Source organism: Otolemur garnettii, unplaced genomic scaffold (assembly GCF_000181295.1).
Source record: "Otolemur garnettii isolate 467f Iridium unplaced genomic scaffold, OtoGar3 scaffold00068, whole genome shotgun sequence".
Taxonomy (NCBI): Eukaryota; Metazoa; Chordata; class Mammalia; order Primates; family Galagidae; genus Otolemur; species Otolemur garnettii.
In genome coordinates this window covers 6,426,038-6,431,966 of record NW_003852463.1, presented here as the reverse complement: position 1 = coordinate 6,431,966, position 5,929 = coordinate 6,426,038, and positions in this window count along the sequence as shown.

Sequence of the window (5,929 nt, the reverse complement as noted above, 5' to 3'; positions counted from 1 at the left end):
GCCATCATTGTTGTTTGGTGGGCCGGGCTGGATTCGAACCTACCACCTTAGGTGTAGGTGGCTGGCACCTTAGCCACTTGAGCCACAGGCGCCAAGCCTAGACCATAAGTTTCTTGAAGCTCTAACAAATCTTTGCAAACTCAGCACCCACTATAAACCCTAACAGAACGTAAGACATCAGAAATGTTTTTGAATGGGTGAAAGGCGCCATATCTCCTTAGCAGAATTTACATTCTATGGCTGATTGTATGATCAAGGAAGCCAAGTGCTTTCAGTTTTTCTTTGGGGGGAAAAATGACTTTCACCTGCCTTGAAGAGAGGCTGGAAAAAGTAACATTTAACTAATCAAACTGTTTTTCCTCTAAAAGACTTTCAGTATTTCAAGCCCTCAAACAGGTTCCTAGATCACTCAGAGCAAAGTTTACAAAATAGCTGTTTGTTACCAAGCGAGATACATACACACAAACACACACGTTTAAGAGACAGGTCTCACTCTATCCCCAACCTGGAATGCATGATCATGACTCATTGTAACCTCAAACTTCTAGGCTCAAGGGTTCCTCCCAGATATCTCAGACTCCTGGGTAGCAAGGACTACACATGCACTCCACCATGCCCTGCTAATTTTTTTATTTTTTTTTTGGTAGAGACAGTGTCTAGCTATGTTGCCAGGCTTGTCTTGAACTGGCCTCAAGCAATCCTCCCACCTCAGTGCTGGGATTATAAATAAACCACCATTCTTGGCCCCTATTTCTTAATCCAAAAAACAAAAGGCTCTATCTTAGCCTAAAAACCCTCATCTAAGAGAATAATATTGCCCAGAAGTCAAGATATAGTTTTGATGCTTAAGGCAACACCTTTGTGCAGTGACAGCAAACCTGTCAATGTCACAAAGAAAATGCAAGCAGTACCACAAAAATTTTCATGCTCTAATATCTGTTAAACCTTTTGCCTGCTACTGCCACAATGACTATCAATTTGTTTTATCCACCTCCGTTCTGCAGCTATCTTGGTAGATGCCTTGTGCACCAGTCAAGAGAAAGAAACTTTGAAAACCAATATTTTCTAAACCAAGGCTTGAAGAACCTCACTAACCCACCACAACAAAGAATGCTTTATAACCATGTGCCAGGCAAGATACTGATACCGAACTTTGTATGTCTGAACTCCCTCTATAGGCAGCTCTGCCTTAGCTGGGCCTTTGGGAATATAGCCTGTGGAAAAAGAAAACAAATGATCTCTGAAGGAAAGGAGACATCTGGGTCTAATTTAAACATCTGAGGAAATGGAAAGGATTTTCTCTCCTGATCAAAAAGTTCTGAAGTAAGCTGGGCACAGTGGCTCACACCTGTAATCTCAGCACTTCTAGAGTCCACAGCAAGAGGATTGCTTGAGCAGAAATTTGAGACTAGTCTGGATAACAGTGAGACACCATCTTTAAATTTTTTTTTTTTTAATTAGCCAAGCATGGTGATGCATGCCTGTAGTTCTAGCTCCTGGGGAGGCTGAGGTGGGAGGATGGCTTGAACTGAGGAGTATGAGCTGATTGCACCACTACACTTCAGCCTACAACAGAGATGATGCTTTCTAAAAACATACGAACAAACCAAAAAACCCATTCAGAACAACAAAAAAAAGTAATGATGGTAAGGGCATCATTCGTTGTAGTCCAAGGGGAAAGAGGCCATTCCTTAATCTTCATTTTTTATATTCTAAGCAAGGATTCTGATCAACCCAGTGTGAGTCATATGCCCTGTCAAAGAAGACAGGACATTGTGATAGGACAGCTACACAAGAGCCATGTAGAGTCATATAGCCATATAGCGCAAGGGAGAGCAGTTAATTCTTAAATGGAAAGGGAATCTTATATATTGCTAAAAGAATGAAGACAATACAAACAAAGGATGCCCATTACATCCAATCAACACGGCTTAACTACCCCCCAGGAAACCTCAGGCTTGAGGAAAAAGGATGCTAACTCTGACTAGTAGTAGTACATGCAATCCCTGGGTTGCCAGTGATTCAATTTACAGCATTTCATACTTAGAAGCAGACTCCTAAGCCTCTTCATAAAGATAATTTATAATTAAAGCGTATTTTCTCCTACACCTGTAAGCAAACCAATGGCATAAGCAGTTCACTGGCATCTTATACTGAGGGCTAGTCTCACTGTTTATACCATCACTTACACCGAGCATCACTTTTTGGGACAGAGTCTCAAGCTATCGCCCCAGGTAGAGTGCCTTGGCATCATAGCTCACACCTCCAACTCTTTGGCTCAAGGCGTCCTCTTGCCTCAGATTTTCTATTTTTAGTAGAGACGGGATCTTGCTTTTTGCTCAGGCTGATCTCAAAGTCATGGGTTCAACCAATCCACCCACACAGCATTTCTATCAGCCTAGCACTGATGCAACATTCATGAATGTTAACCTTCAATATTCTTGTTTGAAATGTCTTTTATCTCCTATGTAAACTTTTAGTGACTTTTAAAATATTGTTTGAATTAAAAGAGCACAATAATTTCTGTAATTTATCATTACACCACAGGTATAATTATTTGGGGGGGGGGTTGTTTTGGGTTTTTTTGAGACAGAGTCTCACTTTGTTGCCTTTAGTACAGTGCCATGGTGTCATAGCTCACAGCAACCTCAAACTCTTGGGTTTTTGTCAAGCAATTCTCTTGACTCAGGCTCCCGATTAGCTCAGACTGCAGGTGCCCGCCTCAATGTCCAGTTATTTCTAGAGACGATGTCTCACTCTGGCTCAAGCTGATCTTGAATGTGTGAGCTCAGGCAATCCACCCACCTCGGTCTCCCAGAGTGCTGCGATTACAGGCATGAGCCACTGCACCCAGCCACAGAGGTATTATATTATTACTACATATGAGCCATTATCATATTCTTATCATTATTACTGTATATGCACTGTTCATCAGAGATCTGAGTTACATACAAATCTGACCTAAAGATGTTATCAGCTATATCCTTTTATCTCTACCTATACCTATAATCCCAGGGACCACCTACATTCTCCTCCCCTTCAGAGTGGCTCCAGATTTTTCCTGTAGGCAGAAGCTGGGGTAGAGGTTTCTAGCTCTGCTAGAAAGAAACTCATTCTATTGCCAAGAAAGTCAACAAATTAAAAACCATGAGATCAACTGGTCTTATCTTTAACCTACTATTTCTGTCCTATAGGATGTGATCAGAGCCACAAGAAAGGGCTGACCATTCAGAAAGCTGCTTAGAGTTAAAAAATCCCTAGAAATATAAGGACCCAGAAAAAGTACTACTTTTTACAGTTTCTTTCAGGCAATCAAAAGTCACTCTGGATAGCCTGCAAGCCCCTGTCTCGGACTTATTACAGGTAACTCCAATGTGGGAAAGGGGCTAAGCCTGGAGTTTCCCAAGAGGGACGTAGATTCCCACTGGAGAGCAACCAACTTTGTATTCCTGAAAAAAAAAAAAAGAGGACACACATCTGCATACCATTGTTTCTGCCTACTGTGGTTCTAGATTAAATAAAAGAGATGGGAAACTTTCCCACTAGAAAACACCTACCTATGAAAGCAAGAAAAGCTTCTCTGCTCCCTTAAGTAGGAATACTCAGGAGGGTTATGTGGGCCCAGCTCCCTTAAGGCAGAATAGTAAGTAGCATAGGAATGTGTACAGGCAGGCTGTGTGCCCAGAATGCCAGAGTTCACATTCCTGGCTTTTCCACTGAAGTTATATGGCAATAGAAAATGTACTTTTTCCTGTGCCTCCATCTTCCAGTCCATGAAAATGGAGACAAATAATAGTTACCTACCTGATAGGACTAAATGACTTCAGAAATCTAAGGCTCTTAGCACAGTGTTTGTTACACAGTGAATGCTCAGTGCAAGTCTGCTGTTTTTATATATTCTGCTCATATGACCATATGTGTCATTCTACATAGGAATTCATCCTTATTTTTTGGCTGGTGAAAAATCCTTCAGCTACCTGGCTTACTCTTGACTGATAATCTGTTCCAAATACTTATTGAAATGTCCCTTATTTATAGTGTTTTTCAAGGATTCTTCGTATAAAAATTTTTTATATAATTTAGGAGATAATTCCTATTTTTAACTTAGCTAAATACAGCTAATAGTGAATGACTTTTCTTTCTGTAGGATTATACTGGGGAAATTAAGTGTAAATACTTAAAAACCTGATTAAGCTGTACCTTTTAAATTAATCTTTGATCGAACAGTAGTTCAATTAATTGAAAACTATATATTAATTTGCCTTCTTTTTAAGGTAGACATTTGGCAGTCTGCCACAAATGGAAAAGCAGAACAAATTATTTACTAAATTCTCCGTGATTTACCAGCCTCTTTGCCTGTTAAAATCCAATCAGCTTTAAATAACAGAATACCTCGTAACAGGGACTACATAGTAAAGTAAGAAAAACAGGCTCAGCACCTGTAGCTCAGCAGTTAGGGCACCAGCCACATACACCAGAGCTGGTGGGTTTGAATCCAGCCCAGGCCCGCCAAACAATGACAACTACAATAAAAAATAGCCAGGCACCTGTAGTCCCAGCTACTTGGGAGGCTGAGGCAAGAGAACCCCTTAAGCCCAAGAGTTTGAGGTTGCTGTGACGCCACGGCACTCTACCCAGGGCAACAGCTTGAGACTCTGTCTCAAAAAAAAAAAAAAAAAAAATTATCACATATCATATAATCCCTATAAGTGGGTGGTTCCTGGGCTGGCTCAAAAATCAACAATGTCTTCTAGGATCCAGACTCTCTTTCTTTCTTGCCATTTACAGTGGACCAGCTTCTCGTAATGATTACAAGTTGACTGTCATTGCTTTGGACACCTTACACTAGTGTACCAAGCAGGAAGACAGAAATGAATGGGAAAAGAGCCTTTTTCCCAGAGACTAACTCTCTCTCAATCAGGAAAGAAAATCTTCCCAGAATTCTCCAACAGACTTTCTCTAATAGCTACTGGTTTCTCAGACAGACTTTTTCTAATAGCTAATGATTAGCATAGAGAAATGGAATTAAAATGACTAGTTTAGACAAGTTATAACTTCTCCCATGGGACTGCAGTTGGAACTACTGAGAGGACCTCCCTTAACAGGAAGTAGGGATATATGTTGGGTAGGAAACCAGAATTTCTCTAGCACTCTCCACACTGCCACTGCCTACTTCTGTACCGTAGTCAGTGAAGCACTTCCACTTTGTACTCAGGCCATACTTAGCTTCCTAACAGTTCCCAAATGCATCTCATACTCATTATACTGTTCTGATTATACTATTCTTTATGCCTAAAATGTTCATCACCCTTCCTCCATATTCTTCTTTAAGGATGTTGCCTTATGCAGAAAATCTTCCCAGTATCAGTTCTGTAATTTCCTCTTACAATAATCAATAATCTAATCCTCTGCCTACCTCAGCCACTTATTTTGTGGCCATATCCAAGACTTGCCATTAATTGCATTTTTTCTATAATCTCTATTTTCTATGGCTAAAGGACAGGTTAAGGTACCTTGCTCACAAACCAATTCCCAGTGTCTAAACTCAATTTGCTTATGATGGCTAAGGAATAAATACTCAAACCCCACGGTCTATTTCACTGTACCGAAGGACCAAACGAAAAACTTCAATTCCTAGCTAAAGAGTTCTATTTCCATCACTATCTTAACCTCCATACTTTTAGTGACCAGAATTCCAGAGATGCAATTTAATACTGTCATTTTTCCACCTTTCTTTTATAAATATTTTCGGTGAACTGCTGTCTCTGAATTACTATAGAAAAATATGAGAGAAGGCAATTTGCTCTCTTGGCTATCTGAAAGAGGAGTATCTGTATGGTGGAAAGACAGCTGTCAGGCTCAGTGCCTGTGGCTCAAGTGGCTAAGGCACCAGCCACATACACCTGAGGTAGTGGGTTCGAATCCAGCC